Below are 20,662 nucleotides of genomic sequence, written 5' to 3'. Positions count from 1 at the left end.
ATCATTATATATTTCTTTGTTGCTATTTCAGATGTATCCTTTATCCAAGTCGTATGAAACGGAGACTTCATACATCGCTATACTTTGTATGAACTATGTTCCGTATTTACTTAATCACTTTGTAACTTTCTCTAGTGTTGACAAGGCCGCAGGTGTCAATCGAATAGTTTAGTGTTTCACTCATGTCACCTTGTGACTAAGGTACGTCCTGTCGGTATATATATGGTACTGGGTTCAATTAGCGATAAAATACATTTTTAGCGTTAAACAAATGCAAAAATCTATACGAAATGAGATACCGTGATCTCTGACTTACGGATAACACCAAGCAACTAATGGTACTGAGTGTGATTGAGTTTACTAATTACTATTTGGCTAAAATCAGTGTTCCTTTATCTATAGTTCTTTTCGTGCTTTGAATTGCAAAGTTTGAAATAACCGTTTTAAATTATTGTGTATATATATCTTCCGAGTAATTCTGAGAATCATTGCTCTTTCTTTAAGCAATGTATGAGACTGTTAAATTGCTCTTTCCTTAAAATGTTGCACTAAGAAGGATGCATCCAGGAAAGTCCAAATTTGCAGAATGTCTATAGCAGGGAAGAATAAATATGTTTAGTCGATGGCTGCACAACGCCTCCGCTGTCACCACGTTGTCACACAGCGAATACAGCGAACGTTTAAGAGTATTCTGCACTTACTATTAGGTATCGGCCTGGGAACTTTGGCGCATCTACCCAGTCTCCTTCTTGGTGTTTCATTTTTAATGGCGAGTACTGAGTAGGAATAATATTGTAAGCGAATGCGTTTCCGGCTGACACCACACTTTTAATTATTGCGACATTTAAAAAAAAAAAAAACCTGTTAATTAAAATGTACAGAGAAGTTATTTCTGGAAAATTCTATTCAGGCCTCTTGTGGTAACAACTGCACTTTAGTAGAAGATACTATTAAGGAAAAGAATGAGGTAAAATAATCTTTATATCGTACAAGCAATGGATGATAACAGCTTAATAAATGATTGTACGTAAATCTTGTTTGAGTTTGAATATAGGATTGTATAAGGCTGTGCATTTTGCATTATTATTGAGGTGCTGCAACTAACTAACTGCAAACCATATGATAAATTCTTACAGTAATATATCACATATTGATTTACTCTGTATGGAAACGAAAATAGTTTAATATATGGTTAACCTCCTTTGTGCCAGGGGCGGATCCAGAGGGGGGCGATCGGGGCGATCGCCCCCCCCACAAGAGGAAACTTTCTTATTTTATATATAAATAAACCCATCCATAACAAGTTTGGAGCTCTTAAAAGTAGCAGTATTACCGCCGACCGCCCCCCCCAGAAGTCCGTCCTGGATCCGCCCCTGCTTTGTGCCCATAATTTTAAAATTAACGCTTGTGTCACTTTTCAACACTTGACTTTGCAGTAGCTTTCCAACGAATTAGCAGGAAGCCCAAACTTATAGGACACCCTGCAGGTAAATACATTTCTTTGGACAGTTTCACTGCTCCAAACTAAGATTTGAAAAGTGTAGTATTGTTAATTTTATTATTATTGGCACAAAGGAGATCAACCATATTTTAAGCTATTTTTGTTTTCATACAGAGTAAAACAATATTTGACAACATTACAGTAAGAATGTATCATGCACTTTGCAGTATGTTGCAGCACTTTAATAATGGTGCACTATACGTACACTCTAGATCCTGCATATGTCCGATCCATACATTACAAGAAGGCAATACGTATTCGATACAGGTAAAATCTGTATATTTCATATGGACAACCTATTAGCTATATACATCCAATCTATACATTACATATGGCCAACCTGTACGCGACATACGTATAATCTATATGCTGCATGCAGACAGTCTGTAAGCTACATATATGCACTCTGTATGGTGCATACGGATATTCTGTATGCTGTATCTGGACAAGCTGTGTGCGACATAAGGAAAATCTGTATAATACATACGTACAATACGTATACTGTATCTAGTCGTACGTATGGGGCACAAGTACAATATAGATGCTGTCTCGGGGTTGAACGCAAGAAACATACGTACAGAACGTATATTGCATACTTCTTGAAATCATGCTCCGTCCTGATAGTCAGTGTATGTCGTCATTATTAACCCACATGCTACATACGACCCTGACGTCACAAAGCTAGATATTACCTCCGTATATACTTGTTACTGCAGATAACGTCACACGAATGACGTCATTGCACTTGTGCAGACAGTACGTATAATACATACTTTTTCAGCTATACGTTTGCTGCAGGATGTTATATACGGTTGTACGTTAAGTCCAGAAACTACAGGAATTACGAATGTAACCTACGTTTTTAAGTATGCCACCTACATTTTTTTTTCTCAGTGTAGAGACGCACATATTTAATTTTGGATCTGTTGAGTCATCTACTATACGTTTTTTATTAGAAGGTTCCCGTTGTCATCTAATTTTACTTTTCTATAAGTCTCTTCAAAATCGTTTCTTGCCTTCCTAAGATGAGATACCGTCCCTTGTACTTTTTCGATGCAATATTTCACATCGAATGTTTTACTTTAAAGAATAGTAGTATGTCCGTGCGCATAAAAATATGACTGAAAACTTTTAGTAGAAATGCAAAATCGAAATCGTTCAATGATAACACAGCCTTTTGCATTCATGAAAGCTTCGGTGTCACAATTATCTGAACCTTCTGCAGTGTCCTCAAAACACCGTAAGAGCTATATTTGATTTTCATTCACTGCATTCACAATTCTGGAATTGTAATTCCATCTTATATTGGGAACCGTTGGAAATCGCTTAGTTACTTTTGATTCAGCAAGCGTGTTACAGCATTTCGATGAATGTGAAAAGAAATTTGGAATGCCACTTATTGTTCTAAAAAATATTTTACATTCCTTGATGTGATTAACAGACTGTGGAACAACGAGATTGAGTCTGTGAGCATAACAGTGTATGGAGAATTCACTGGGACACCTTTTCTCAAAAGATTGTAAACGGTTCAAATGTCCAGAAAACGTGGCAGATCCATCATAGCCTAGTGCTACAACCTTTTGCTTGCAATTAAAGTGAGAGAGAACTTGGAAAACATGCTCACATAGAGCAGTCACAGTGTAATCACTACTGCAAAACAAACCTTCCATGAATACTGCCGTTATTCACGTACCGAATACGATTGAAAGTTGAGAGAGCTTTGCAATGTCGCAGTTTTGTCCAACATTATTGCTGTAAAAAGTGTATTGTTTATTTCTGACTTAATTTTATCCAGAACTACATCACCAACACATTTAATAATATAATTCTGAATCCTGTTTGAAGTTCCTTTAAACACTCCCGTGCTGTGAAGATGACAAGTCAATTTAGTGTCGTACTTAGAAAGTAACTGAATTACTTCAATATGGTTTTCCTAATTGACAGACTCTTCCTGTTTGTTATGTCCTCTAAATGATAGCTCTTCTTTAGCCATAAAACAAGAAACATGACTCAATTGTTTCATTAGTTCTCTGTTTGAATCAACTTCTGCATTATGCTTTAAAACATCTAACCTTCTTTGCTCACTCAAAAGAAAATCAATTCTCTCTCTCCCGAAAGTTTTCAATTTAGTTATTGTGGCCACGTGTGAATAACACTTTTCGTGGCGCAACTTGGCTTTTTGAAAATCGTTCATGTTACAAAAACCATCATTATTCCGCACGTCCTTTTCTCTGTGGAACAGAATATAAGACCAGCAATACTGTTTGTTTCTTGACTCACATGCAGGTAACTATTTTGAAGAAGCAAAATAATCCGTTTTGATATTATGTATATAATCTTTCATTTTTGTCTGAATGGAAATGCTTGAGTTGGTTTACCATTGGCTATTATTTGTTGCTTTTCTTGAAAACTAAGAAATCCAAATGATACCATGAATAATTCGTCAAGAATATAACACTGAAACGGACGATCAGCACCTCTACTGTCTCCTGTACCAATTGAAGTAATACCACTGCTTGCGCTATCGCTTTGTTGCAAGGGACTCGATTTCTCAGATGAGTCCCCTTCCATGCTTTACTCTTCGAGCCAATTTCAAAATATATTGATAATCTAAAACGTTCACACTTCACAAGATCTTTTATAGTGTCAAGATTAATACTGTAACTTTAATTGCGTTGAAACTATTAAACGTAAAAAGCAAACGAACATTAAATTCGCTTACAACAGAACGACCGAGCTTAGAGCCCAGACAACACGGTATGCGGACTTGCTGGTTGAACCCTGTTCCTTACCCCGAGAAAAACAGATTAAAACCCGAGCGTTTCCGATCTCTACTTAGCTGTCGCACCCACACACAGGCGCGGACTAAATTTGTGTGAGAACAATTGAAGCAGTGTTATTTTACGAAAATAGAGAAATATAAACAATGTTTTCGTTTTCTTTGGTATATATTTATCACAAAATACTTTAATTTAAAATGCCGGGGGACTAGCCAAGTTCCCTAGTCCCCTTGACGGCACGCCGTTGGTAGTTCTCCAGATATAAGGCCTACAAGAAAATTTTCGATTGAAATATATTGGATCTTCTGATGCATTTTTAGATCAGGGGCCACAAAATTTTTGAACAGCCCCTAAATCGAGTTTTCGTATTTTTTGCGGAATAAGCACATTATACTTGTTAAGTGATAGTTTGGGTTTGGCTACACTATATGTAGTTCTCGAGATATAAGACCTACAAGATTTTTTTTTTGCCTGAAATATATTGGATCTTTTGATCATAAAAGAACAATTGATACAATGTTCTTCATCACAAACTCACAAGATCATGGATCGAAAGTGGGGCCACTTGCCATAGTGCACACTACTACTGAGTTACCATGTACCCCTTTTCTTCCTCCCATGTAGCGAACAATAGATTATTGACAATGTATGGGAGGTGATGACATATAAAAGCAACAATACTGGATATGTAACAAAAAGAAGGAAAAATAGTGTTAAGAAGGTAGGTATCTCGAGAAGAGTTGGTACCTTATCCTCCCAGATTTGTTTTAAATAAATTAATATTCTACAGTGTTGCTCTTATGCTAAAGGAGGGCGATGATTAAAGGAATATAAAAAGGGTTGAGGGAATGAGACAATAAGAGAACCGCGGGGATACCCATGGACACTTTTGGAAAGGTACCTGCTCATTTCGGCAACCAACATGAAAAGTTCCTTGGCCATGTGTGTCTCGTGGTAGATAATAATAGGAAAGAGGACACATGGTATTGCCAAGTATTCACAATGGTGAGAGTGTTATTGAAAGAATCAGAGACGATCAAAGTCAACATTTACATAGTGTCATGGAAGACCACATGGACATGTCTAGGAACAATAGTACAATCTACACTGAAAGTACTTCCCCTACCTTCACCTCCCCCTCCCTCTTTGATGTATGAACATATGAGATTATCAGAGGGACAGCGAAACAAATTACGTGTAACTTGGTTACTCGTTCTTTACGGATGCACTCACATTGGCCATAATGGATGAATATAACGTGCCCTAGCTCTGAAACTATGCACTTCTAACCACAGGTCCATATGAACTTTTTTCCCTTATTTTTATGTGAGGTACAACCTCTTTTAGTTTGTCATTAAGCTGGCCCGTATGTAGCATAATAGAGATGCCTTTGCAAATAACATGTATTGTTTGTAAATAAAGAATGCTCAACAGTATGTGTATTAAAACATTTAACAATAATATAGATAAAATACTGAATATTTTCATGGTAAGAAGTACACACTAATTATTGTAGGTGATCTGAATGAAAATTTTCACAGTAAAAAACTTAATGAAGGTCTTGAATCTTTTTCTTCAAACATACAATTCAACTTTCACACTAACAATAATAACAAAATGTAAATATCAAAACGTAAATATCAAATATCATTATGATTCAGATGTTACAAATACAGACTTCTCAGATCATGAAGCACAAATTGTTAAAATAAACATTTTAAAAAAATATCTCGAACTATAGTGAAAACAAATGAAACACATAATAACAAGGATATTTAATCCAAATAATATTAGTTACATTCCTTGGAGACGTGGGATAATATTGATAAACTAACTAACGTGGATAATGTGTATGTGATAACAAGCCTTTGACTTACAAGCAATGTACAGAACAAGGCACAATCAGATCCGACTCAAACTTCGCCCAGAGAACGTATAATAGAAAAGAAAAAATGCCAAATTGGAGCTGCCCCATCCAGAAACACCGGAGATATGCTCCGCAACATAACGCACCACGCGACAATATGATATAAGGTAAACATCGCAAGATACCTGTTTATGTTGGAAACGGAAAGGATGAGCAGCACCAGGATATCAAGATATTTGATATGCTATAACACTGACTTGGCGGCCATCTTGAAAGCAGCCATCTTGGATATAGCGTAAGGTATTGAAATGAGAATATCAATGATATATCAATGTATATATCATTGATGATATATCAATGTAAGGTAAAATGTAAAAGGAAAACCAATGATGAAACCGCGAAAAACATATTGTGATGGTATGGACGGGACGAAGTGTAAAAGGTTCGGGCAAAACAAACGTGTATTCGAAGGGCAGAATAATAGGGCAAGACTTCATGATAAATGGTACCCGACAAGTAACTGCAACAGTGTCTGTGCATGGAAGTGCATCCGCCTTGACAGATTATGCCTTCCGAGGATATTGGGATTCCGTTTGGTACAGTAAAAACCACAATTGCAACCCGCGATACGAGCACTCGTTTGGAGACTACATAAGCTATAAAGGACTATCTCTTATGGAACAGCAATTCGGCACCTCACTCCGGAGTGTAGGACATATCATCTTGGATTGGTGATCAAAAGCACAACCTACCCGTGATTGAAGCCCACTTCTGGACACCGTTTTGTACGTTTCTTGTTCAATTTTCTTGCTATTTCATGTAAGCAAACGACATTTCGGCCCACGTTTGTTTAAACAACACTATCTGAAACAAAGTGTGTACACATGAGAAAGACCAGCAATTTCTGGCTTACATTCCTTTACGAATGCTTATTTTCCTTTGCGCGGTTTGCTGCATTGTTTTGCGACGGTCTCAAATAGTCACAATATCAGGGAAAGGCAGCATTCTGCATTGACTCCATGAATTCCATGAGTTGTTGCAGTCTCCCATTAGAAGGCTAGTTTACAACACAATGAGACGACTCGAATTGTGTCTACTGGTTTCACTGACACATATGGAACGAAGTGAACGTGATAGCAGGGGCCGGCCAGTGAGAATCTATAATGTGTTTGTGGCATTCGCAAGCCAAAACACGCAATATTTTGTGTAGTGAATGTGTCCGCAGTATCGTTTATCTACAAACACCAATGTAGAGCTGCAATGGTGAACCCTCTGAATGTGGTGCTACTGATGCAAAGTGTACTTCCAAAGCAAGTGTAAGTCCAATCTGCAGAACCGACAGTGGACGAACGAGAAGCAACTGAACATATGGTGGAGATTTTGAACAACCACGATGTAACAGAAGTGTATGTGGATGAGACTGTCGGGACCAGTAGACACAATTCGAGTCGTTTCATTGTGTGGTAAAGTAGCCTCCTCGTAGGAGACTACAACAACTCAGGGAACTCATCGAGTCAATGCAGAATACTGCCTTTCCCTGATATTGTGACTGTTTGGGACCGTCGTGAAACCGTGTAGCAAACCGTGCAAAGGAAAAGATACATTCGTAAAGAAATGTAAGCTAGAACAGGACTGGCCTTTTTCATCCGTACAAACTTTGTTTCAGATAGTGTTGTTTAAACAAACGTGGGCCGAAATGTCCTTTCCTTACATGAAATAGCAAGAAAATTGAACAAGAAACGTACAAAATGGTGTCCAGGAGTGGGCTACAATCACAGTAGGTTGTGCTTTTGATCACCAATCCAAGATGATATATCCTACACTCCGGAGTGAGGTGCCGAATTGCTGTTCCATAAGAGATAGTCCTTTATAGCTTATGTAGTCTCCAAACGAGTGCTCGTATCGCGGGTTGCAATTGTGGTTTTTACTGTTCCAAACGAAATCCCAATATCCTCGGAAGGCATAATCTGTCAAGGCGGATGCACTTCCATGCACACACTGTTGCAGTTACTTGTCGCGTACCATTTATCGTGAAGTCTTGCCCTATTATTCTGCCCTTCGAATACACGTTTGTTTTGTCCGAGTCTTCTACACTTTGTCCCGTCCATACCATCACAATATGTTTTTCGCGGTTACATCATTGGTTTTCCTTTTGCATTTTACCTTACATTGATATATCATTGATATTCTCATTTCAATACCTTACGCTATATCCAAGATGGCTGCTTTCAAGATGGCCGCCAAGTCAGTGTTATAGCATATCAAATATCTAGATATCCTGGTGCTGCTCATTCTCTCCGTTTCCAACATAAACAGGTATCTTGCGACGTTTACCTTATATCATATTGTCGCGTGGTGCGTTATGTTGCGGAGCATATCTCCGGTGTTTCTGGATGGGGGCAGCTCCAATTTGGCATTTTTCTTCTTTTCTATTATACGTTCTCTGGGCGAAGTTTGAGTCGGATCTGATTGTGCTTTGTTCTGTACGTTGCTTGTTAGTAAATTATAATGTATTACTAGAAAATTTTCGTTGCTATGATATTAGAGGCCTAGCAAATAAATAGTTTGAAGCATACGTTAAAAATCGGAAGCAAGTAACTGAAATCACAGGAATAATTAATAATAAAAATAAATCATGTGTATCAAGTGAAGAGATTATTAGTTGTTGAGTACCACAGGGATCAACTTTAGGGCCACTTCTCTTTCTTCTTTATACTAGGAATGCAATGGATATACCCGATTGCAATGAAATGAGCTGAGCGAGCTTAAACTACGTAATCAGGAAGCGTTTTTCGGTGATTATTCCTCGATGGTACATCGGAATTTTGATTTCGACCTATGTGGTCACTCAGCACGACATACTCTATCAGCGTGCTAAGTTTGGTTGAGATCGGCCAAACGGTCTAGGAGTAAGCGTTTTTCGGTGATTATTCCTCGATGGTACATCGGATTTTTGATTTCGACCTATGTTGTCACTCAGCACGACATACTCTATCAGCGTGCTAAGTTTGGTTGAGATCGGCAAACGGTCTAGGAGGAAGCGTTTTTTGGTGATTATTCCTCGATGGTACATCGGATTTTTTATTTCGACCTATGTTGGTCACTCAGCACGACATACTCTATCAGCGTGCTAAGTTTGGTTGAGATCGGCCAAACGGTCTAGGAGGAGTTCGCGGACAACCAAACGGCTAACCCGAGTATAAGAGCTTCGCTTCGCTCAGCTCAATAAATGTTTCTTCTGAAAATACCAGGAGAGCACTATAATGATTTACATTTTCGTTTTTAGTTCCAGGCGCAGTAAACCACTGAAGTTGGGAAGGCAGTCGCAGGCACCTATTACTTTTATATACCAACTGGGAGCGTCACTGGCAACTGGAACAAGAGCAGCGCCCTGTGTAGGCCATTTCTTGAACTCCCGTGAGTGTTACTAACGGGCAATATAGAAAGTGATTATGAAGGACAGAACAGGACGTCGTGATTCCTGTGGAAAGAGGGCGTGGCCCTCCTGAAATCCATAGGCGATTTATGGCAGTATGTGAAGAACATGCACCGTCGCGGAAAACAGTGTACAACACATTCTCCGAAAAGGAGGCTACAAAGGAACTAATCAAAAACATCCTGCAGCGCATCGTGCACAACCAGTTGGGGAAAATCAGTGCAAGATGAGTTCCAAAACTCTTGTCTGCAGAGCAAAAACAATGTCGTGTGGACATGTGCAGGGAACTTTTACGCCATGATCATGAACCCGAAGATTTCATGTCTAGGCTTGTGACTGGTGATGAGACCTGCCATTACTGGTGATTATTATGAGCCGACGACGAAGCAAATGTCAATGCAGCAGATATCAATACACAATCCACCGTCAGAGAAATTTCGAACAACACCTTCAGCTGGGAAGCGTATGGACACATTGTTCTGAGATACGACAGACATTGCCCTAATCGGCTGGCTGGAAGGTAGAGCCACGATTAACAGTGCAGCATATGTGGAGACCCTCGGATGCTTACGTCGTGCCATTCAAATGAAGCGGCCAAGGAAGTGGGAGAATGGAATGCTTCTGCAACATGTTAATGCACGTTCTCACACCACTCGGGAATCCACTGCTGCCACGGATTAATTAGAGTTCACAGTGCTGTCACAACTCCCTACTTTTCGGATTTGGGCTCCCATCAATTACCACCTGTTCGGGTCAATGAGAAACCTCAGTGTGGTTTTCAGTTTGCAGATCCTCATATACTTGAATAAGTTATCCAAACATGAATATTTGACTCCAAACACTTGGTTCCTAGATGATCTTCTGAAACTAACACACCACTGGCAAAAGTGTATAAAGGGAGATAATATACTATTACACTCCTCGTATTAACAGTTTATGTGTGACTTTATATCAACTAATACAAATATACAGGTAAGTCATAGGGAAAAATGAAAGCGAATTAGCTTCAAATTGCCAACTGACAATGAACCAAATTTCAAGTTGGATGAATAAAAATTAGCTAATCTATATATATAAAAGAGAACGCACAAAATCCTTTGTCCGCTCATCACGCTAATACGGCTGAACCGATTTCTTTCATTTTTGGGGGGTTGTTAGGATTTGGACCCTAGATGGTTTTTATCATATCACTTTAATTTTCAATTACCAGTGTCTTGAGATAATTGACCAATCAGGTGTCAATACGTAAAAAAAATCCTTTGTCCGCTCATCACGCTAATACGGCTGAACCGATTTCTTTCATTTTTGGGGGGTTGTTAGGATGTGGACCCTAGATGGTTTTTATCATATCACTTTAATTTTCAATTACCAGTGTCTTGAGATAATTGACCATTCAGGTGTCCATACGTACAAATCCTTTGTTATTAGTTCATCATAGGTATAAAAATAAACGTATTTATATGCAACCCGCATGACCCTGTGACTCGGCGGGTTAACATAACTGACAGGCGTTATAAATCACTTGAAAGCGAAAAAGTAAAAATTATCTAAGTAACAAAGTTTATTGCGTTCGGGGGTGACCGCAGCGAAGCGGGGCGGGTTGGGGTGACCGCAGCGAAGCGGGGCGGGTTAACATAAATGACAGGCGCTATAATGTTAACATTTACTGCAATCTTCTATGGTTTTTATCATATCACTTGAAAGCGAAAAAGTAAAAATTATCTAAGTAACAAAGTTTATTGCGTTCCGGGGTGACCGCAGCGAAGCGGGGTGAACGCTGCTAGTTATTAATACAAACAAAGCATGTGCTTTAAATTTTCATATTGTTGAAAGTAATCAAACCAACACAACAATAAGCATAGGTAATAAAACAACTAAATATGTACAAACTTCTACCTTTGTCGGAATTAAGATATCTAATGAGTTCAACTGGGAACCACACATAGAACATGTAGGATGTAAGTTAAGCAAGCTGTGTTTATGCAATATTAGATGTGCAAGATATAAGATTAATGTAAAAACAACTAAGTGTATATATTTCTCAATTTTTCATTCTGTAATAAAATATGGCTTGATAATCTGGGGAAGTACACCTAAAAATCTTTTCATCTTCAGACTACATAAGAATATATATATATATATATATATATATATATATATATATATATATATATATATATATATATATATATGTGTGTGTGTGTGTGTGTGTGTGTGTGTGTGTACAGCGTGACTGGCGGGGTCGAAAAAATACAGCTTTTTGAAGAAGAACAAAACAAATGTTTAAAACATGAAAAAGGTGTTCAAAATGTTTTAAACGTGTTTTAAAACACACACATACGGAAAAAATGCTTTAAACATTTTGAACAGTTTAAAACATGATTTTAAACATTTTTCAAAATCGTGTAATAACGTATTTATTAAGACTTTTTTGCTCTTGCAACTGACCTTTTCATTTATTTTATTCTCTTTAAGGCTACACTGTGTTGGGTATAGAATATTTCAGTATAGATCAGTAATTCTCAACTTATTTCGTATCACGATCCCCTTTTATTACACCCTTTTGCCTGTGACTCTCGTAAGTACTTTTGGTTGTAATAAGCTTTTTAGGTAGGTTTTAAAATCTACCTACTATAGAGATTTCACATAATCTATCATCGTACATGGCAAAACAAGAGTCCTCATCATCCTTGTGTATTGAGAACGGATTGAGGGAGAATGATGAAACTTGGAAGTAGTCTGACACATCAGATGGTGCTATCAAGCAGCATGGCGGACATCTTCGATTGGTATGCCAAGTTACAAGTGCAAAAGGAGTCATGTTACATGTTTTAAAGCTATAATTTACCAAAAATACGGTTGTGCAGTAATTTTAGCCCTAAAGCAAGTCATTTCGGACTTACCTTTCCTGAAAATTTTCCAGTTATGCCTTTAAGAGCTAAGCTCGTGTTTCGCGGAGGCGGATGAGATTTTTGTTGCAAAATTTGATTACTATTTCAGAATACTGACTCTAATAAAATTATTTTAAAATAATAAATTTTGGAAAGTAATGTTTGAACCACACTTCATATTTTCTGCAAGTCTATGAAATTTGTTGTTTTTGAGTCAATAATTTTTCTTTTTGAAAAAAGGTAATATTTGGGGCGTTCAGAGCACAATGGATCCAAATCCATTTTCAATAAAGTTCAGTTTTGCTCAGCAAATGAATTCTATTTCAAAACGTAATATTTTCGCAGTCAAGAGTCCAAAACAAATGTAACTAAAACCATGCGAAACGGCGTGTGATAGTTTCATATGACAGCCGCTAGGCAGGGGCATTTGTGGGACAGGAGGGCAACCGTTTCCATCTCCACTGTGGATTTCAGATTTTGAGGGCAATAAGGCAATTTTATAATTCTTTTGATAAGCAAAGTCTAGCAGAACAAACTTGAGGTCCTTACACCGAATAAATACGGATAACATACAGATGATTAAAACTGGAAAGCTGCTTAGGAGCAATTTCCAGAATCTTAAACATGCCCGAAACTCGAAAGTAGAGTCACCTTTGGATTCCTTGGGCCAAAAAAAAAATATACAAGAGAGCAATATAAGTCTATAGCTCCTCACGGTTAATAGAAATGGATTCGATGTAAGGACTTCAATTTTTTTATGTTGGACTTTGCTCAGCAAAAGCTTTCTAAATCTATATTACTGCCCCCAAAATCTGAAATTCAGGGTAAGGGGCGGATGACCTCTAAACGAACGCTCCTCTCTGGCGGCAATTATATAAAATTCTAGATTGCATTTTGTCATGTAGTTTTTCTTTCTTTCATCTCGGATTCGTGGTTGTGAAAGTATGACATTTTCCGTCGGTGTATTCTTTTGGACAAAGTTTTATTTATTTGACGTAATTATGCATCGTTGACTATGACATTTTGAGCTTGACTTGTTAATCATTCCCACGCTGCAGCGTACACAATATAATGTTAATATCATAAATTTATGTACAAGGAGGGGGAAATTAGCCCTCCCCCCATTCCATCAACGTCTTTGTCTAGCGGTTGTCCTACAAAACTCTAGTCCACACGCTTTCACGTTTTTTTTCTTCGTTTTTTTCATTTATTTCATACCCTACGCTACTAAGATACTACGTTTGCTGAGCAAAAGTGAAACTTTCTGAAAATGGACTTGGATCCCTTGTGCTCTGAATGCTCCATATCTAAAAATATTTTATAAAAACTGAGTTGGAGCCAAATTTATCCTGGAACCCAAGTTTGTTCGAAATGCACACAATTAGGTTGTTTAGTTTGATTTATTACAGTCTTGCATCAGTAGCAGGGCTATATGAGACAGGACTTTTTGTTTGAAGTGGAATCCGAACCACTAATTTTGAAATTTTACGTCGGATCGCAGTCAAAATCTATACAGCAAATTCCGACTTCTTGTGCCTCTACCCTCAAAATTTAATGTTAAAAGATCGAATATTGCGCCCTGTAGCGTGATGCATACATACAACCAGACGAACAAATTGAGATCAAATTGAATCACTGATTGGAAAAAGGGAATAAGTGCATCAGACCTAAGTTTTCAATAACACTAAAAAACCTTCTCGAGGCGTTGTTTGTATTTGTTTTAAAAGTGTATAATTGAATACTTGTAGCAAAACAACTAACAAACACTAAGACAACAAGAAGAATATTGTATTGCAGCACTATAATTGATTAGAAAAGCTTAAAAATGGAAAAAATATTCCCTTTTTCCAATCAATTAAAGTTGGACGCAATTGTAATTGTGTGTAACGTATGTAATGTGCAGTTTATGATAGAGAGCTATGAAAATGTACATGTTGAATGCAATGTTGTATGTTAATCTTGGATAAATGTATTCGAACTATCACACATGTTAGGTTTCTAACACTTTAATTGCCACCGTTCGTTTTTCTGTACAGCACATGTTATTCGTACAGCAACAAAAGTAATACAATAGACAACTGACGTTGTCACAGTAGAATGGGTTTACATAGGGTCCTGTCTGTCTGAATCTTCCTCTTCTACAGTTTCTTGGTCAGTGGTTTTCCATGAACAAATCATCCTATAAAACTGTTTGTATTGGTCAGGTATGTATTTGATGATTTCTGAAGAATCGTTGATCTTTATCTGATTGATCGAGACTTGCCAATCGTATGCCTTTGACGTTGGAAGTGGAACGTTTGTGACATTACTTTTGAGTAATCGAAAAATATCAGTTCTTAGCCCATTGATAAACTTCTGAGCTTACACATAACCTGGAGATTTTGTTTTGTAAACAGTGTCTCTGTTTACTTAGTTGGAATTTCACTGTTTTGTCCACATTGCTACCTGAAGATTTCTTGTAAAACGGTTACCACGAATGTTTAAAATCTAAGATTTCTTCATTGACAACTTCGTAAACCTGAAATGGAGTATCAGTATTTCTTGCATTCGCAATCATGAGGGTATACTGCGCTGGTAAATAAATCCGATTGTGTCGTTTGAGTTCTGGTTTGATTAGAGCAAAATTTCGGTCACATAGTAAAAACTGTGACCTCTGACAGGCAAATATTGCTGTATAGTGTTGAACCGTTATGACACGATTAGGCTGGAAAGCATCCATGTCATCGAAAGATTGCAGTTTTGACTACCACTTGTATCACTGAAAACATGTAAATCTGTAACTGATTGAGGCAAAAAGTTCTCTGTAGATTATGCAATGCGAAAAGAAGGCGAAGTATCGTAACGCCAGCAGAGGGTTCTGGTGGTTGTCTACTTACACACAGTCTCACAGTTGTGGTGGTGTTCTGTAGTGACTGGAAGAAGGAAATAAGAAACGTAGTTATTCCCTTTTTCTAATCAGCGAGAGATTTTGTCTTCTACATTGGTCATATAGAGTTGCCGAAACATTCCTATTTTCTAGTCAACGATGTAACTATCTTAAAGGAACACATCTGCTATCTCAGGTTAAAATCGCAAAAAAAATGTACTTATTCCCTTTTTCCAATCAGTGGTTCAATTGTCCCAGACACTGACGTTCGGCACTGATGTTACAATAAGTATCACGCTTTAATGGTTAGTTACTGAGGCGACTTCCATATCTTGCGCTTTCTCACCTGGTCCCTTCATACACTGAGAAAAAAGTGTATGTGGCGTACATAAAATCGTATGTTACATTTGTAAATCCTGTAGTTTTTGAACTTAACGTATAGCAAACATATAACTGAAAATGCATGTTTTATAATACTTTCTGTATAAGTGATCCATCTGGACGTACTTTCCGTATGAAAAAATATATACGGTCAGGACCTCACATACAAATGAACGTATATAACATATTGCTGACGAAGGTAACATATATATATGCATGTAATTTAAGTAAGACTGTTAGATATCAGACATCCTGTAACGGCATGATGTAACATCTAAGTGCAGTGCCTATGTAGCATACGAATAACGCATGTTCCCTACTGATTTCTGTAGTAAGCAAGAGGATTCCGCATATTTGTACAATATACAACTGTCCGGAGAACGGATTTTTCTCAGTGTACAAGCTATGCCAAGATGTACAGTTTTAAAGAAAATTTAGAACTGAGGTGGGGAAGAGAGACGAAATAAAATTTTCATAACATAATGAGAAAGATATTGTTGATACAAAATTAATTCTTACTTGAAGTTTCTAGTTGCATCTCAACCACAACACTGATATTAGAATCTTCAGAAGCAATTTACGAATCAACACTTTTACCATTTGTTGGGTTTCCAGTTTTTTCACAGCATTGCATTTTTTATAATCACTCTTCATTCTTTGACCTAAACCAACCATTATTCTCTTATACGTTTTGCAACGAGTTCGTATGATCGTTTGCTTATCTGATGGAGTTTGAATTACTTTAATAAATTTCCTCCAAATGATGTCCTTTTTTTCTTCCCGTAAAACTCATGTTAAACGATTCCAAGTTGTATGGAGACTAAGAATCAACATGTACTGTATCAACCAATGCCTGCGATATTTTAATCTCAGAACCGCAATTTAGCAAAGAACCTTTTGCTTGTTTTCTGAATAGAGCACAAACATTTGTTTCCATGATAATTATTTTATTTATTTTTTAATATCAATTCTACAAGTAGTCTAACCTTCGACTACGACACTTTCTCGCCAGGTAACCGAGAAGCATTTAAACAATACAACATACGTTTAAAATAATAGGAAAAAGAGAGAAAATAAATTGTAAATCACCAGATTGACCTGCTGTAGCCACGAGAAATCGAAGCATTCACATGGAAAGAAACTGAATGGGGAGCACTTTTGACAATTTTCTTTCTTTGGCAGATGTTTTTTACAAAAATAAAATAAAAATAAACATATGTTTAAAACAAGTCTTAAAAATACACGTGTTTAAAACAAAATGTTTAAAACGTCTACAAAATTTGTTTTAAACAAAATCAATTGTTTAAAACAAGTTTGAATCATTTGTTTTAAACAATTTGTTTTAAATAAAACAGCCCTGTTGACTGGTAATTCGATGCATTCCTTGCAAGGGGATATTCTACCAGTACTTTGGAACACTTTCACCTATATGAACCGGGAGTGGAAAATCAATAGTTTCTGAGTAATTTGCATTCGTGTGATTTCTTTGAAATTTGCCGGTAACGAAAGGTGCGAGAGGAAGTTTTACCCCGACCCACTTTCAAAGATAGTACAGAAATGAAATTTTACATGTGTAATCCTGCGTACATGTGTAAGTCATATGGTAACGCACGGCTCGAAACTCTGCACCGTTGCTGTGTTATACGTCCGAATGCAAAGTAAGATGTAGTGGTTCAAAATTCATTACTGCACTCCACAAAGCAGTGTGGCAACGTCGCAGAAGTACTTGCTTCTAGGAAATACATGCATGGTTGGGAAGAGGTGAAATGAAGGTGGTGTGCGGTCAAGAGAAAACAAGAACTATGACGGAACTCATACTCAGGGTCGTGCATCTGTCTGGCCAGCATTCAATCAGTGAACGGTAGCGTTGTTTTCCAGGAGGCATACACCTTTTGTCAGCATGCCACGCTCTGGGATTTCACAGAATCCCGCAACGCACCCAGGAGCAAGGCATAGTATATCCTGGTAATTGTGGTACCCTTTGCCTGGAAGACAAATAGCAATACCCCATGCTGATCCGAAGTAAACGTGATCATCACTTTGGTCGCTCAGAATTGATCACGGACTTCCACGTTTTGAGTTATTAAAGCGATGTATTCGATTGCTATTTCTTTCTTTCCTTCTTATTTATTTATTTATTTATTTATTTATTTATTTATGGTAGGAAATGACTCAAGAAAGGGTTCGGACCTCCAACTCCGGAGTCACATCGGTCTTTTAGATAGGTCTGGAATTTGGGAAGGAACTGGCCCTGGCCTTCTGTAAGGTACAATCTCGACCTTCGCCTGTAGTGAGTGAGGAAAACCAAGGAAAACTAGTCAAACTAATGACAGTATGCCGATGTACCACCACCAAAGGAAGTCTGTGTTCAACTCTGAGCGACCGAAGTGATTGAGTAGGAAAAATCAATCAACTCAATGTTGCACCTCCTAAAATTGCCATCACTACTAATCCTAATATTCCCATTTATTTGGGATCAGCATGGAATATTACTACTTTCTTTCCAGGTAAAGGGTACCACAATTACCAGGATATACTATGCCTCACTGCTGCGTGCGTTACGGAGTTCGGTGAAATCCCAGAGCGTGGCATGCTGAGAGAAGGTGTATGCCTCCTGGAAAACAAAGCAACTTTTCACTTATTGAATGCTGGCCAGAGATGCACGACCCTGGCTATGAGATCCGTCATAGTTCTTGTTTTCTCTTGACCGCACACCACCTTCATTTCACCTCTTCCCAACCATGCATGTATTTCCTAGAAGCAAGTACTCCTGCGACGTTGCCACGCTGCTTTGTGGAGTGCAGTAATGAATTTTGAACCACTACATCTTACTTTGCGTTCGGACGTATAACACAGCAACGGTACAGAGTTTCGAGCTGTGCGTTACCATATGACTTACACATGTATGCAGGATTACACATGTAAAATTTCATTGCTCTAATCTCTTTGGAAGTGTTTCGGGCTAAAACTTTCTCTCGCACCTTTCGTTACCGGCAAATTTCAAAGAAATCACACATGTGCAAATTACTCAGAAACTATTGATTTGAGACCCCTGGTTCATATAGCTGAAAATGTCCCAAAGTACTTGTACAATATCCCTTTGAAAGGAATACATCGAATTACCAGTTACCCTGTATATATGTATATACATGAAAATACTGTATAGTAGTGAATTCATTGTCAACAAAGATGTTCACAGTTAGAAAACAAGAAGCAAAAAAAAAAATCACTTGCATACCCACAGAACAAACATATATAATAAATCAATTCCACAAATTTACTCTATTATACAATCTACTTCCATCGTGTATATAAAGTAGAGATGCAAAAAAGCCGGCTTTTTTAAATCGATGGTTTTTTTCACATAAAAAGCCGGCTTTTTTGGGAAAAAAACGAGAATTTTGGAAATTTTGGCTTTTTTCAACTTAATGATTTTTCTATCTAAATAGCTTTCTTATAGTATATTCTATAGTTAGATAAGAATTCCATGACCTGAATGTGATATTTCGCTCTGAAATTCACCATCAAGATGGATGGAGCACATGTTTTACGAATTAAAGCTAACATGAAGAATGTAGTATTTGAGGGTAATTTTAAAGGCTATTTAACTTTATTTTAACTTTTGAGTTATCGACATCTTTTTTCTTCTCTAGTTTGTCATCCGTGTTTCATTTCTAAGAGCTTTTAGTACTCTAGCTTCTAGCGCAAAAGTTAAACTTGCCCGTTTTTCTATTTATCCGTCAAAGCGTACGTTTTTCAATATATCCGTCAAACCGTACTTCCACATTTCTGTTATACTGTAGCTGTGAAGTGATTTAGCAATAATTTTCCGGACACAACCTTGAATACCAATTTATACAAATAATCAGTAGCGGATTTAGAAAAGTACTTTAGGAGGGTTTTTTCTGATTGTTTCGTTTCCTAAAAAGTCCTAATTTTATTTGGGAAGTGCTTGAAGTTTATGAGTACAGGCATAACTAATATTTCGTTTCGTTTATATGTTTAGCAATAATCTTCCGGATACAACTTTAAAAATCATTTTATACTGAGAATCAGTGGCGGATTTAGAAAAGTATTTTGGGAAGGGTTTCTTACTAATGTTTAGTTTTTTTAAACATTCGTAATTTTTGTTTGACGGGAGCTTAAAGTTTATGAGTAAAGGCATAAATAATAGATATTTCGTTTGTTGCAGACATTCCGTAACTTTGGGGAACGGGCTTCAGTCCGAAAGACCGCTCCCCTAACCTTCGCAAAACCGTCACTGCTGGTAATTAGTAATAATAACGATTTAAAAACAATAAAAAAAGAAGTCGCCCAACTCACGCACTATTTCTACATTCACAGATGGAATGAAGAAAAGCTTTGTCAGAATGGTCGAATGCTGGTTGAATCCCGGACTTCCCGATAGAAGCGCAAAAGCTAATCACTCAGTCCTGTTTGTTGTGCAGTTGTATTTAGCTTAACATTCCGTAGTCTTAGCCTATATTCCGTAGTCTTTTTTTTTTGGGGGGGGGAGTTCCGTAATGATATGTTGAATCCCTCTTGTTAAAAATTCAGAAAACTTGAGGATTGGGTAAACTGTGATGGTGGTTCTATAAGACTTAACTGTAGAATTTCAAGAATATACAGAACCAAAAGCTCTAGATGTGCAGCCTTTAAGTGTATCATATAAATCTAAGTATTTCTCTTATGTTTTATTTTAATTTTATTTTGTTTCAAAAAGAGGGTATGGAATATTTTGAAGTAAAAATACTACATACTATTTTGCTAGTTATTTGTGTATTCTTTAAAAAGAAGTGTTTACTTTTAGGGTTGGCTGGTTTACACCAACTTTTTTTTTTAATAACTGGTTTAAACCACAAAAATAAAAAGAATAAAAAATGCGAATCGTGTGAACTTCATGGTAACGTTTCCAGATATCAAACCACCTGCCATAGTTT

The 20,662-nt window shown here is 37.3% G+C and overlaps 1 protein-coding gene across 1 annotated transcript in view; it reads right to left on the bottom strand.

Moving 5' to 3' along the window:
- The window catches only part of LOC145688294 (uncharacterized), a gene marked incomplete in the record, with an annotated part of 187,839 nt that overhangs the window by 118,222 nt on the left and 48,955 nt on the right, over positions 1 to 20,662 (bottom strand).

This window comes from Thermobia domestica, chromosome 6 (assembly GCF_964235325.1).
Source record: "Thermobia domestica chromosome 6, izTheDome1.hap1.1, whole genome shotgun sequence".
Taxonomy (NCBI): domain Eukaryota; kingdom Metazoa; phylum Arthropoda; class Insecta; order Zygentoma; family Lepismatidae; genus Thermobia; species Thermobia domestica.
The sequence above is the reverse complement of the archived record's forward strand: the minus strand, read 5'-3'. Positions and strand labels throughout refer to the sequence as shown.